At 45.9% G+C, this 15,765-nt stretch overlaps 1 protein-coding gene, 1 non-coding gene and 1 pseudogene across 2 annotated transcripts in view; all 3 read right to left on the bottom strand.

The window, feature by feature from the left end:
• The window catches only part of LOC144686400 (partitioning defective 3 homolog B-like), an 877,073-nt gene that overhangs the window by 716,706 nt on the left and 144,602 nt on the right, over window positions 1-15,765 (bottom strand). The gene's annotated exons all lie outside the window — the stretch shown is intronic.
• Window positions 14,725-15,123, bottom strand: LOC144686401 (cytochrome c oxidase subunit 6C pseudogene; annotated as a pseudogene).
• Window positions 15,145-15,256, bottom strand: LOC144686998 (U5 spliceosomal RNA). The gene has a single exon (XR_013578036.1). It is a non-coding gene; the product is annotated as a U5 spliceosomal RNA (small nuclear RNA).

Below are 15,765 nucleotides of genomic sequence, written 5' to 3'. Positions count from 1 at the left end.
TGGTCATAGGGTGGCTGAACTGCAAGGACAACGATGACTTTTCAACAAAAGACTTATCCAAGAGAGAAGACTGAAGAGAATCAACCTTTGGACGCTCTGGGACTAGAAGAGAAGAACTCAAATTCCCAAGGAACTTGTTGCTCTCATGAAGCACACAGGGAAAGACCTTTAGAAGAGGAATGATCTTCAACTCCAGGGAAGACTGTCACAGCCACAGCATTCTTGGCAGCATCAAAGACTGAAAAGCCATTGAAAATTTGATATTTCAATTAACCTAGATGACGAAGGAAAAAAACAACAAAATTCCTGTAAGTCTTTCAGAAAAAGATGAAGAGATGATTTCCCAATGATATTTTGGGGGACTGTCTACATTCTGTGGGCAGTGTTAAGATAGCCTAAGTTCTCTCTGTGTGAGGTTGCTCCATTATGGGAAATGGGAAGAATTGCTGAGGATACGAAGACAAGACAACCTCACCTTCTGTCATGAGACAAATTTCCTGTAGACAATTAACTCAACCACAAGATTGCGGTACAGGATTCTGCAGCTTCAGAAGTGCTAAAGACTGCTGCAGCTTCTGTGCTGACCAACAGCTCTGGAGGCAAGAAGACTTTCAGCTGGGACTGAAGTATGTGTGTCAAGTGACTTTCACTCTTGGAAGGTAACAGCTCTTTGGCAGTGTGGTCCTCTATAGGCTCTGACATGGAATCAGGCAAGGCATTCTCTGTGGAGGACTCATTGATAACAGGAGATAGGCTAGGCAATGCATTGGTAGGTTCAGTGGAGCAAAAATCTGAATGCTGCTCAGCCACTAGAAACACAGCTGACTCCTCTAAAAAGATGACAGAGACTACATATGGCACATCTATCAACTGGAAAGATGAATCAACCTCCAACAGATCACTCAGCGCTGCAAGGACTTCTTCCTCATCACTTTCCAGCACTCTCCAGTGTGTGTTCAGGTCCAACAAGTCTTCATGGGGATGGTCACCATTTGTTGCAGTGTCTTCTGTATCCATCACCTTTGGTCTTGCTCCATTAAGAACTGAGAGATTCATAACTTCAACCTCAGCCCAGGGTTTAGTGGATGGTGTCTCTGAAAGAAAGGAACTTGCTGCTGATTGTACAAACTTCCTCAGCCTCTGAAGGCTGAAGTTCCATTGGTTCTGAATAAAAAGATTTAAGATTGTTGCATGAAAGACAGTGAGTCGTTTAAATGGTGGGTATCGTCTGTTTTTTCTAGGATTCCTATAGGTATGCCAACATCACCACTCAATAAGGATATACGTTGTTCTCTCTATGTTCTTCACAATCAATGATCTGCCGCCCCTTGTAGCTAAGAGGAGCAATAATCCTGCCTTTGAATGGAAGGTCTGTGCCACCTAGACCTTGTAACTTGATGTCTAATGGATGAACGGTCATTGGCTGAAGCCAATTATCTACTAATATTTTTACAGCAGCTGCAGAGTCAATTTTAAAGGTGGTATCGAGACCTTGAACTTGGACTTTAACTGACCAAAAGTCTGGACTAAGACCATCAATTTCCCCAGGAACTCTGTATCTCATCTTTATCTTGATTTTCCATTTCTTGGATGGAGTGTGTTTCATAAATACTTTCATGTTTTCTACTCCAATTAAAATTGTTGGATTTGCAGAAATGCTTCAAATGTCCAGTTTTGTCGAGCTGGAAGCATATCGTACCCCTTGTGGACAGTCCTGGCATCTATGCTGGATTTTCGCGCTACAGTTGAAACATCTCAAAATGGCTGCTGGTGTGGAGTTTCCCACTCTTTCACCTGTTTTGGTGGGCTTTCTTGTGGGTGGGGCCACTGCATGTGGCCAGTTAACGGAGTCATGTGAAGCCTCAGAGTCACGCCAAATTATTCCCCGATTAAATCCTCAAGCTCAGCCTTCCTCGCCTACTGGACTGCTTGATCCAAACTACAGTCATCTTTGGTCTGCAGAAAGTCAGGGTTTTCCATCTTGGACACCTACAACTATGCGATCAAAGATTAACTCATCTGCAAGAACTAGCAATGCGATATAGATCGGTTTGAGATAATTCAATTGATTCCTCAGGTCCTTGTAACCTCTAGTTAAAATGTGCTCGTTCAATTACTAAGTTTCGTTTTGGGCTAAAATAGGTGACAAAGGCTTTAAGAAAGGTTTCAAAGTCCACGGTGGACTTCTCCACACCCTGGCTTCGGACAACGTTGTCTGCCATGGGACCTACAGCATAAAGAAAGGAACTGATGCTTCTGCTCTTCATTCCTGCAAGAAATTTTTTTTTAATATTCATTCATGGGATGTGGGCTAGGCCAACATTTATTGACCATCCCTAATTGCCCTTGTTCAGAGGGCATTTAAGAGTCAACTACATTGCTGTGGATCTGGAGTCACATGTAAGCCAGACCAGGTAAGGACAGCAGATTTCCTTCCCTAAAGGACATTAGTGAACCAGATGGGTTTTACAACAATCGACAATGGTTTCATGGTCATCATTAGACTTTTAATTCCAGATTTTTATTGAATTCAAATTCCACCATCTGCTGTGGCAGGATTTGAAACTGGGTCGCCCAGGGGATTACCCTGGGTCTACTAGTCCATCAACAATACCACTACACCATTGTAGGGTGTACACCCCACCCCCTGGTTGTAAGTACACAGTAGGACAGAGTATTAAAAAGAAGAGATAATGGGAGCTTGTCAGAAAGGTACAACAATAATCACAGGGGATTTTAATCTACACATAGACTGGAAAAATCAGGTGGGCAAAGGTAGGGTAGATGAAGAGTTCATTGAATGTTTTCAGGATAGTTTCTTAGAACAGCACGTTCTAGAGCCAACCAGGGAGCAGGCTATACTAGACCTGGTATTGAGCAACAAGGTAGGATGAATTGAAAACCACATAGTGAAGGCACCCCGAGGTAGCAGCAGTCATAATGATTAAATTTTACATTTATTTTGAGGGAGAAATGAGTGCGTCCAAGACTAGTATTTAAACTTAAATAAGGGCAATTATGAGGGCATGAAAGCAGAGCCAGCTAAAGTGAACTGACAAATGAGGTTAAGGGACAGGTCAACAGAAGTGCAGTGGCAGACATTTAAAGGGATATTTCAGAATACACAGAATATATACATTCCAATGAGAAAGAAAAATTCCAAGGGGAAGGTCCACCATCCGTGGTTAACTAAAGAAGTTAAAGCCATTATCAAACTTAAAGAAAAAGCTTATAATTACGCAAAGATGGGTGTCAGGTCAGAAGATTGGAAGGAGTAAGAAGAACAGCAAAGAATGACAAAAAGATTAAAGGGGAGGTGGAAATTAGAGTATGAGAGAAAGCTAGCTAGTAATATAAAAACAGATAGTAAAAGTTTCTATAGATATCTGAATAGAGAGAGTTAACAAGGTGAACGTTGGTCCTGTAGAAAGTGCGTCTGGGGAATTGATGATGGAAAGCAGGGAGATGGCGGATGAATTAAACAGGTATTTTGCTCCGGTCTTCACTATACAGGACACAAGTAACATCCCGAAGATAGCTGTAGATCAGGAAATGGAAGGAAGGGAGGAACTCTGGAAAATTACAATCACCAGGGAAGTGGTATTAAGCAAATTGTTGGGGCTGCGGGCTGACAAATCCCCAGGTCAGGATGGAATTCACCCTAAGGTCTTCAAAGAAGCGGCTAGTGAAATAGTTGATGCATTGGTTTTAATTTTACAAAATTCCTTAGATTTAGGGAAGGTTTCATTAGATTGGAAAATAGCAAATATAACTCCTTTATTCAAAAAGGAAGGCAGAAAGCAGGAAACTACAGGCCAGTTAGCATAACACCTGTCATAGGGAAAATGTTAGAAGCTTTTAGGGCAGGGCACTTAGAAAAATTCAAGGCAATCAGGCAGAGTCAACATGGCTTTTTGGAAGGGAAATCAAGTTTAACCAATTTATTCAAGCTCTTTCAAGGTGTCACGTGTTGTGGATAATGGGGAACTGGCGGAAAGGATGTTTCCTCTTGTGGGAGAATCTAGAACTAGGGAGTTACAGTTGAAAAATAAGGGGTCACCCATTTAATAAAGAGATGAGAAGAATTTTTTTTTTTCTGAGAGGGTAGTGTGTCTTTAGAATTCCCTTCCTCAAAAGGCAGTGAAAGCAGAGTCTTTCAATGTTTTCAAGGCAGAGGTAGATAGATTATTGATAAAGAAGGGGGTGAAGGGTTACTAGGGGTAGGCAGGAGGTTACATTCAGATCAGCCATGATCTTATTGAATGGCGGAGCAGGCTCAAAGGGCTGAATGGCCTACTCCTGCTCTAGTTCATATGTTCATGCCATTATGGGATCTTTTAAGACAGATGGAATCTTGAACTCGCCCTCAGACAATAAAGCACTCCCTCAGTCTGGCACTCTGCTAAACTAGGGGATACATTCCTTCCTTGTGTTAACCCAAAAAATTACAAGTATGCAAAAGAAGTTCACCAATGCAGTGTCAACCATCAGTGTGTTCCATTCCTCATGGGCACTATTATAAGTGCTCTTGAGACAAGTAAGATGAGGCACATACTCAAGTGATAACCAACAGCAACTGGGGGCTGATTGCAAGGTCACTTAAGCTAATAATTGGCTTCCCTGCTATGAAACTATTACAACACCCGCACAATAAAAAAGGATGTTAGTGCAACTGAAGGGAGGTTGTTTTGCTGACATTAATTAGTACAATTCCAGATATCAAGTCAGAACCGTTAAGCCAAAGAGCAGTTTACCTCAGCTTTTTTCCGAAATGTCACTATTCACACCAGGGGATGGAGAAGAGGAAGAAACAAAACAAGATGGGGGGGGGTGGGGAGAGAGAACAAGAGGGTCGGAAAGGAGATTGTTTTGCTTTTTTTTACATTAAAATTGGTGAACTCTGGTTTATTTTAAACGGTTTCTTTACCTCACAATTCAGATTTTTAAACCTAAATAATGAATAGGTATTGGTTACATTTCAATTCATCTATTTTAAGAGATCAATTAGATTATCACTTGTCCAAAAGTTCATCACATTCCCCACCTTAAGAGAGCCAGCCCATGCCTCCTTAACTACACACCCACCCCACCCCCACCCCAACCTAACTAACAGGGAACTCTCTCTAATTTGTTCCGCAAATTCGCATAGATACTGTCTCCCTCAAATTTTTCCGATTTTCATTGGCGCCTGACTTTTTGCATGCCACATGAAACAAAACAACTTGCCTATGTACAGCACCTTCAATGCATTAAAACACCAAAGGGGCTTCACAGGACTGTTATCAGATAGATTATAATACTGGGCTGTGCACAATATTCGGACAAGTGACACTGAGTTAATGAAGTAAGTTTTAAGGAGGAGAGAGAGAGGTGAAGAGACAAAGAAGTTTAGGGAGGGAATTCCAAAGCTCAGGGCCTAGACAGCTGACAATTAGCCAACAAAGCTGATCGCTTCTCGGCCTTTTGGCTAAGATCAAGTGTTGCAGGGGCGACACCATGGTCCTGCCAAGGCAAGGTCGGGATGGAAGGGCGATAACCAATCGCAATCTGAATCCATACCGTGGGTTACCTATCACCGTCCGAGTCACGGTGAACCACAGCGACGAAGGAGGATCACCTATGGATCGGGGCTTCTTCACCAGGAGGATCCTGTTGAAGGCGTGCGGCTTCCAAGCTACGGAGATCTTCACCCTGCACGACTCCCGCAAAGGTGGTTATTTCGACGTGACGTTCAAGCAAGTGGCAGACTGCGTCCGGCTCCTGAGGGTGTTCGAGGAGAAGAGAGACCTGCCGGAGATGAAGATCCTGACGGCGGAGCCGCACTTTTCTCTGCCGTTGCAACGGGAACGTGAGGTGATGGTGCATGTGTACAACCCCTTCGTCCCTGTCGCCGACGTGGTCACCTTCCTCACCAGGTACTTCGATAAGGTGGGGAGCGGCACTGAGATTCGAGACGACTTGGGGATCTGGACAGGCAAACGCCTGTTTAAGGTCACGCTAAAGACCGATGGTAAGGGAGCCATTTTCCACCCTCCTTCCAGTTTCGCTATCGGGGGAAACCGTGGCTACCTGGTCTACGCTGGGCAACCCAAGCATTGTCGCTCATGCGGCAAGGCTGGTCATGTGGCGGCCAACTGCAGCGCCTCCCTCTGCAAGATCTGCAAACAGGAAGGGCACCAGACAAAAGACTGCAAACAGGCCAAGTGCTGCAACCTGTGTGGCGAGGCAAGTCACCTCTACAGGACCTGCCCCAAACGCTGCCGTACTTACGCACAGGCAGCCAAAGCCGACCACGGGGAAGCAGAAGAAATGTTCCGTGTCACTCCAACCACCAAGGCCCCCAGGGAGCTCAACGGGACAAAGGAGGACACAGAGAGAGACAAGGTGGAGAAAGAGATTGAGGCAACAGAGAGCCAATCAACAGCACTACCCCCTGAACCTTCCAGTCCTCAGGACAGCGAATCAATGGAGGAGGAGGCAGCAGTGGAAAAGCAGCAGGGGGAGTGGCGGACGGTGAAGAACAAGAAAAGTAAGAGGGAGCGAAGAAGAAGCAAAGGCGTTTCCCAGAGAAGCGGCAAGAGGCGTCTCCCATCCGACACGGATGACAAGGGCAGCAGCTCTTCGGATGATGAAGTGCCAGAGCGGCACCGACAGAAGAGGCGGCAAAGCTCCAGGGCGTTGGAGGACGAGACACCCGAGCTCCAGAAAATTGGAGACAACAAGGAGACCAGCGCACCCCAACTTTGCCTGCAACCTGAGGAGGCCAGTGCACCACAGCCCCTGGAATCTGGGAGCAGTGAGGCAATCATCGCACCCCAGCTCCAGGAAGCCGGGAACAGCAACCCCCCAGAGGGGGTGAGTTTTGGAGAAGCTTCTCCAGCAAAGGTCATCTCAAAACCCGCTCACTACGTGAACCTCCAGATGCCACTGGAGCAGAACACGGCCAAGGAGATCTACCTCAGCCCATCCAAAGTGAAGGAATTTGAGCTCACTACGGGTATGAAGGAACAGACTAAAGGTCTGGGACTCTCAGAGACAGTGGGTTTGGTAGGAGAATAAATGCTTTAATATGGGTTTAAAGATTGTATCCATAAATGTGCGTAGCATTAAATCTACTACGCGATGTGTTGCGACCTTGGACTACCTAGCCAAGGTCAAAGCTGACCTGTTGTTTCTGCAGGAGTGTGCGATACCGCACCTCAGCTCCTACAGGCAATGGTCACGATGGTGGTCCCACGGGCCATCGATCTGGTCGGGCGGAAACGACTCTCGTTCCTCCGGCCTGGGTATTCTGCTGCGGGGAGGCAACTTCACCGTCTCCGAGGTCAAGGAGGTGGTGGGCGGGCGACTCCTGGTAGCAGACGTAATGTACAAGAACGCTCCACTCCAGTTAATTAACGTGTACGGCCCGGCACAAGGGGCTGAGCGGCTGGAGGTTTTTCAGCAGCTCCCACTGCTGCTGGCGACCTCCAGGCCGGTCATTCTGGGCGGGGACTTCAACTGCATCATCGATGCGGCTGGACGATCCGGCAGGGCCGGAAGCAGATTGGACGCTACGTCCAGATCCCTGATGGAAACAGTTAAGGATGCCAAGCTGCACGACGTCTTCAGCAACCCTGCAGACGGAGCGCAGCGTAGATACACCTGGTCGCGGCCAGACGGGTCCATTCGTTCCAGGATAGACTTCCTGTTTGTGTCCCGTGCATTCACAGTCAGATCCACCGACGTCAAGCCGGTGTTCTTCTCTGACCACTGCCTCCTACTGGCGGACTGCCACTTGGAGGAAGACCTGAGGGTGGGCAGGGGGGCATGGAAGCTAAATGTGCAACTGCTGACCCCAGAGAACATTGAGGAGCTCAAGAGGGATTACAAAGATTGGAGAACCGTGAAACCCCTCTTTGAGTCCCTGACACACTGGTGGGAAGTGATCAAGGGAAGCATCAAGAGGTTTTTCATCCGCAAAGGCACCCAGAAAGCTAGAAAGGAACAGAGGGAAATGTCCCGACTCCAGGAAAAGATGCAGAATCTGCTCCGGCTGCAGTCGATGGGGGTCGATGTCAAGGAGGAGCTCCAAGAGGTGAAGGGCCAGCAAGCCTCGCACTTTGCCTCGGAGGCCTCCAAGATCATCTTCCGTTCCAGAGTCCGCTCCGTGGAGCAGGATGAGACGTGCTCACGTTTCTTCTTCCAAAAGGTACACAGAGAGCGCTCTGTGATCAGCAGCCTGAAGGAAGAAGACGGCTCAGTAAAGTCATCACGGTCCGACATTCTGAGGATCAGCAAATCCTTTTATGCCGGTCTGTATGACGTGAAGCCCACGGACAGCACGGCCTCCCAGTCCTTCCTGTCCTCTATCACGGAGGTCTTAGACCACAGTACGCGGGAGAGCCTAGACAAACCGCTAACTCCTGACGAACTGACTAAGGCCCTCGAGTCCTTCGAGAAGAGTAAAACCCCCGGAAGCGACGGCCTGCCGGCGGAGTTGTATTCGGCTCTGTGGGACTTGATCGGCCCAGACCTGCTAGAAGTGTACGAGAGTATGCTCCTGGCCGGCAGCATGTCAGAATCCATGAGGAAAGGCATCATCACCCTCATCTACAAGCACAAGGGGGAAAGGGAGGAAATTAGAAATTGGCGACCCATTTCACTGCTGAATGTGGACTATAAGATTCTGTCCAAGGTCATCGCCAACCGGGTCAAATCCGCTCTGGAATTGGTGATTCACCCTGACCAGACCTGCTCTGTGCCAGGCAGGAAGATCTCGGACAGCCTGGCGCTGCTCAGGGATACGATTGCCTATGTACAGGACAGGGGTGTGGACACCTGCCTCATCAGCTTGGATCAGGAGAAGGCCTTTGACAGAATATCGCACACCTACATGGGGGATGTGCTCTCCAAAATGGGGTTTGGGGAGGGAATTCGAAATTGGATCCAACTGCTCTACACTAACATCAGTAGCGCAGTCTCAATCAATGGGTGGGAAACAGATAGCTTTCCGATTAAATCTGGAGTCAGGCAGGGCTGTCCTCTCTCGCCTGTCCTTTTCGTGTGCTGCATAGAACCCTTTGCCGAGTCCATCAGGAAGGATCCGGGCATAAGAGGAGTGACGATCCCAGGCAGTGGAGGCACTCAGGTAAAAGCCTCCCTGTACACGGACGACGTCGCCGTCTTCTGCTCGGATCCGCTGTCGGTGCGCAGACTGATGCACGTCTGCGACCAGTTCGAACTGGCCTCGGGAGCCAAGGTAAATCGTGGGAAGAGCGAGGCCATGTTCTTTGGGAACTGGGCTGACCGATCCTTTGTCCCCTTCACTGTCAGGGCTGACGGCCTGAAGGTGCTGGGGATATGGTTCGGAGGGACCGGGGCATGCGTTAGAAACTGGAAGGAGCGAGTGGCTATGGTGAAAAGGAAACTGGGCATGTGGGAGCGACGCTCCCTCTCCATTGCGGGTAAGAACCTGGTCATCAGGTGTGAGGTACTCTCGCTGTTGCTGTACGTGGCGCAGGTCTGGCCCATTCCACACTCCTGCGCGATGGCGATCACTCGAGCCATCTTCCGCTTTATCTGGAGGTCGAAAATGGATCGTGTCTGCAGGGACGCGATGTACAAGCCTCTAGATAAAGGGGGAAAAAACGTGCCCAACATTGCCCTCATACTGATGGCCACCTTTGTGTGTGGCTGCATCAAGCGGTGCGTAGACCCTCAGTACGCAAACACCAAGTGTCACTACGTGCTGAGGTTCTACCTGTCCCCGGTGTTGCGAAGGATGGGTCTGGCCACGCTGCCGCGGAACGCTCCAAGTAGTTGGACCGTGCCGTACCACCTGTCCCTGGTGGAAAAATTTATGCAGAAAAACACCTTTGACCACAAGTCCATCAGGCAGTGGTCAGCACGTAACGTCCTAGAGGCCCTGAGGGATAAGGAGAGGGTGGACCCTGTGGGATGGTTCCCCGAGCAGACTGTCAAAGTCATTTGGCAGAATGCCTCATCGCCAGAACTTTCCAACAAGCACCAAGACGTAGCTTGGCTGGTGGTGAGAAAGGCCCTCCCCGTCAGATCCTTCCTACACGCCAGGAGTCTCACCCCCTCTGCACGATGCCCTCGAGGTGGCTGTGGTGGGGAAGAGACCGTTGTTCACCTCCTTGTGGATTGTGCCTTTGCAAAGAAAGTCTGGAGAGAGATGCAGTGGTTGCTGTCGAGGTTCATCCCGAGCAGTTCTGTGACACAGGACTCTGTGCTCTACGGGCTGTTCCCAGGGACACACACCGAGACAAACATCGACTGCAGCTGGAGGATCATCAACTCGGTGAAAGACGCGCTTTGGTCTGCCCGAAACTTGTTGGTCTTCCAGCACAAAGAGTTGTCCCCGACCGATTGTTGCGGACTGGCACAATCCAAAGTCCAGGACTACGTGCTGAGGGACGCACTAAAGCTTGGGGCAGCTGCCGCAAAGGCGCAATGGGGAAGGGTCGCTGTCTAAGACCTTTCTACCACAGCGCACCGAGAGACTGGGAACTGTTTAGAGCCCCTCGGGCTGTACAGATCAAAATGAAAGGCTGTAAATGATTGTAATATTGTTTGTACTGATGCACCTGGTGATACATTTTGTAAAAGTTTAACCTGGATTGTACCCTTGTAATGTTGTTTTTGAAATGGTTTTGAATGTGATTGAAGATTTTTTATGAATAAAGTATATTTTTACAAAAAAAAAACAAAGCTCCATACTTGCAAGGCAAGGATCAGTCATAACTCCCACTCCTGCTCACTGTTCACCTTCCTGTATTGGAAATTCAGGGAAAATAATGTAGCCATCCACTATTTCCCTCAGGTCCCTTTCTACATCTTCCTATATTCATTTAATTCCATTTGTTGTACAATCAAGACAGAGTTCTTAAAGCTTAAATTTTCATCTGGTTTCTCACCTTTTGTTTCTCTTCACTCCCACTTGCTTCAAGTTCTAACTTCCTCCCTACTCATTTGCAATGGGACAGTGAAAGATTTTGGGTAATCTGCTTAAAACTAATGATAATGATTTCTCAGGTATCTTTGCAGTCAAATATCTGATTTAACCCACCTTTAGAAAATTCTAACACTCCTTCTCAAAGCTCCCTCTGTATCTCCCGTATTTTCTGTTTTTCCTTATTTGTCCTCACTTTAATTGCCTAGTTAGGAACTTTGTAATTTGCTTACACTTATTTTTCTAAGGTTTACATTTTGCTTGCTGTTGCAACGTTATTATACTCTACATACTCCCCACATCAAACCAAGATTCATCACACCAGTACATCTCAGTTAGTGACTTTTAGCTTTTCCATCATTTCTTTGATAGTTGCCTTTTTGAAACAATCACTGTTGTTTTTCCTGACTTTTACCAATAATAGACCAGTAAAAATATTTTCATTTAGGTAGATACTTTCATGACCACAGGGATTTCCAAAGTGCTTTATAGCCAATTAAGTATTTTTTTTAAAGTATAGTCACTCTGGTAAAGTAGGAAACATAGCAGCCAATTTGCACAGAGCAATGTCCCACAAACAGTAATGTGATAAATGACCAGGCAATCTATTTAACGGGATGGGTTGAGAAATAAATGTTGGTCAGGATAACAGGGAGAATTCCTCTGCTCTTCAAAATAGTGCAGCGTCTTTTACACCCACTTGAGAGAGGGCAGACATGGCATCGGTTTAATATCTCATTCGAAAGACAGCACCTCCAACAGTGCAACACTCCCTTGGTTCCATACTGGAGTCTCCATCACTGTCATTCTATTATCATGTTGTACACAGAACAGTGCCAGAACAGTGCCAGCACTGCATAAATGTATGACCATGTGTTGTAATCGAGATCAACTGCAATAGAAAGTTGCAAAAGTAAAAATTTCACACTTTGCTGTCTATGCAATTGCTCAAGACAATGTACACAGAGTAAAAATTGGGGGTGGGATAACAGTAAAGATAGCCACTGCAAGCTGCAATAACTTCACCAATTGCATTTGTGGCCAACTGGCAGTAAGTGAAGAGGTGGAAATAAGACTTTTCCTTTGTCTCTTCGAATAACATCTCTTTTCATCTGTCTAAGGACTAATTTATTTACTGGTGTTGTATATCCATGTCTACACGGATCTTTTCTTGGTCTGTCTTTCCGTGAATTAGCTTGAGCAGCAGTTACCTATAATTAGTGCTACCTTGGAAACAAGCTAAAGACGGAGCCAAGTTAAACATGGGTGGAAGCGTACAGCTGTACTTCATATAGCCAATCCCCCGTTTTAAACTGTCAGAATGGCAGAGGACACTCTGCCTGAAATTGCTTTTTTTTTTAACATGAAAAGAAAAGTGGGTTTTCAATGCTATATATAGCTGCATTACGAGAGAGGCAGGTGCCCAGCTGCATAGAAAGGTTCAATTTAAAATGTGCCTGCATTTTACCAGCAGGACACTACATAAAACAGTCAGCGGAACAAGAAACTGTCACACAGGAATGAACACTTCATGCTTTATGGCACATGGAGGAGTGATCCATTTGCAGTTCTTTTGAAACCTGCAAATAATAGGGTTGGCATCAGAGCACCCTGTGATCACTAAAGAGAGAGTGCGGGGAGGGGTGGGAGGGGGCATGCAAGAGTGGTAAGGAGTAGAGAATAGGAAAACGCGTTAAAAAGACTTGCATTTATATAGTGCCTTTCACAACCTCAGGATGTTTGAAGGGCTTCAGAGCCACAAAACATTTTTTTTAAATGTTTCCCCTGTTGTAATGGAGGGATTGCTGATTTTTTTTTTTATTTCGAAAAAGAATTCTACAATTGTGCAGCTTCTCTCCTCCAAACATTGAACAATGGTTATCTGATGAGAACTGGAATTGAAGATTAAAACGATAAATTTATGTCCACGTAATTAAAAACTTTATGGAGCACTAAGAGGTACATAATTCAGGACATGACAATATTACTACAAAGCAGCTTGCAACTTCAGTCTTTCTGTAAGGTTTTAACCTATCTTGCATCACCTCCATCAGGAAATTATATTAACAGCGTGTGACAATCCAAATTGTCCATTAGAGAGAATAGTGCTCGATGAAGTAAATGGCCTTTTCCCAATCTGCAGTCTCCCTGTGATGCTAAAAGCTGCTTTTGTTAAGCAAAGATTGTAGATTTTGTTGCTATAGGAATAGAACAGGACTTCGAAGAGGTTGCATATAGTGTATTCACAAGACAACAGGAAGCAACCCATTCATCCTCTCTCCAGCATCGTATAATTGACTTTCCCATTTAGCTGATTTTTTTGTGTGAAAATATATTTCTATCACTGATAAACTGAACATGGCATAGAATGTATGGCTAGAAACATACCATTTGGCCCAACTAGTATGTGCTATTCCATATGAGCCTTCTCCCACCCCTCTTCATCTCGCCCTATCAACATATCCTCTATTCTTTTCTCTCTTGTGTGTTTATCCAGCTTCCCCTTAAATGTGTTTATGCTATTTACTTGCCATTACTGGGGAAACTAGATAAGCAACATTACCCTGAGCCAGATCATCACTTTCTCAGGACTCTCAGATACCAGAGGAACCTCTGTATGTACAGGAAAGACGCTGCTTAATATTAATTTAGGGCCACTCTTCCAATTGATCTCATTCAATCATGTCTCAAAGACATGTTCCAAACTTGGAGGCAATGCCTAATTATGTTGACTGATTTCCATAGCTACCTCAATTACACTGCCTCCCAGCTCACTGCCTGTAAACTCTATTCCAGGGGTTCTCAACCAGGTACACTACGGGTCCACCAATATAGCCCAAAAATACGCTGTAATGTACCTGCACACTGCCACATTCACCATTCCAAACGGCAATTTGTTCACAGCATCATTGCTGGTAAAACCCAACTGATTTGTTCTTTTGCCATCTTTTGGCTACTGTCTCCCCAGCCTGGCCACGCATGCATCAGCAGCAGTTCCTTTGACATTCGTCTGCTTTTGCAGCCTGTATGCACTGTGCGGTAGCTGGTTAGCAGTGCTGGAGCCGGACAGCAGCCCTTGAAGAAGCAGGCAAGGCTAGCATCAGAGGGACTTAAGCAAAATGATTCAGCACCACGCTGCAGTTATGAAGATGAGGCCACTATAATCCCCAGTGTCCAGGATCCAGGGCTCACAGGAGGTTACGAGCAGTTAGAAAAAATTCAGAAAAATGGCGGCCATCAGGTTTATCATTAAGAGAGATGGACCGCAGCCTTTCTAAATACACGAAGTGGTGTTTATTCATCTGTGGCAACCACAATGAGACACGTTTAAACAAACATGATTGACTCACTCCTGATACTTCAGATTCATAGGTCTCTTACTTCCATTATTTTATAACTTCTTCCCCTTTTCACAATGTAAATGCTGCTTTTTTGATACCAATCTGTAAAGTTCCCATTATAGCTTTTCTTTAGGAGGGACTATTGTGCTTTTAAAGATTCCTCCATACAAAAGGTATATGCAAACAAGCAAAATACTGCACGTTGGAAAAATACTTGCATTATGTTACGGGTTGGAGGGGGGGGGGGTGGGGGGGGGGGAGAGAGAGGAGGGTCTGCGGAATTTTAACAACACAGGAGAGGGGGCCTCAGAAGCAAAAACGTGGAGAATCCCTTCTCTATTCCACGATCCCCGTTCTCTGCCTCTTGCATCTGTGCTGATGATTTCAACTCCCGCACCAGTTGTCTTTTTTTTTTTAAAAACGGTCAGAAAATTAAATGTTTTATTTTACCTCAGGTATAGAATGCACAAAGTATATCCTTTTGTCTCCATTTCCCAGTCTGTATTGGAGGAGCAATCCTGTCACTCATTCCAAGTTTCCTTTGCAAGAATTTACTTCTTTGGTTTCACACTTTCAAACACACCAGCGTCCCTCATGGCTTCAAATGCCTTCATGGCATCACACTGCTTACAGAAGTCAGCATATGCTCTCTTCCTGGAGTCACCTACTACAAACTTGAAGGTGCCAGCCACGGAAAAAGCTAAAGTAAAAGCCATAGCCAGGTGAAACCATAGACGCTTGGCCAACAGGCCTCTCATCACAGGCTTGGCAATCACAGCAGAAGGCATGGTTTACTCTCTATCCACACAGCCTTCACCTGCCAGAGAAACCAGCACCAGTTAGGTTTTTTTTTTCTAAAGCGGGGCCACAAAACATTAATTTAAACTCTGAGTGCTCCTCTCCACGGAAATCTTTCGTAAAAGGCGAAAGATTTACACGATCTGAAGAGAAACCAGAGCAGAAAGAGTTAAAGGAGTTCCATTGCTAATTGTTAGTTAACAACCTAAGCACTCATTTGGTTGTAAAAAGGGATAACTGGTGAGGCAAGCTCTCTCTGTGGAGAGAAATAAAACGCTATCTGAAGGTGTCTATCTTGGTTTTGGTCTTTATTGCCAAACAGCTATTGGAACTGAACAGGCAACGGTTCCGCAGCGTGTAAGTTAAAAGATTGGAAACTAAGCTTTCTTCAGACAAAATACTGTGTTTGGAGTTAACTTTAAGGGCAGAGTGGTTTGCAGTTACTCAAAAATGGCTGAATCAAAATGTAGAGTCGGGGTATGATTACCCACTGATGTTTCCTGAATACCAGCCATATGACAAATGGAAGAATGAAGTAACTATGCAGACACGTCCTTGCCAAAGGAAAAAAGCAGAGAATAGTTTTGGCACTTTCGCTACCGTATGAAAGCAAAATATGATGCAAAGTATTTTTGGGGCAGAATTTTGCCCTTGGCGTGCAGGCTTGGCGGG

This window comes from Cetorhinus maximus, chromosome 11, assembly GCF_964194155.1.
Source record: "Cetorhinus maximus chromosome 11, sCetMax3.hap1.1, whole genome shotgun sequence".
NCBI lineage: Eukaryota > Metazoa > Chordata > Chondrichthyes > Lamniformes > Cetorhinidae > Cetorhinus > Cetorhinus maximus.
The sequence above is the reverse complement of the archived record's forward strand: the minus strand, read 5'-3'. Positions and strand labels throughout refer to the sequence as shown.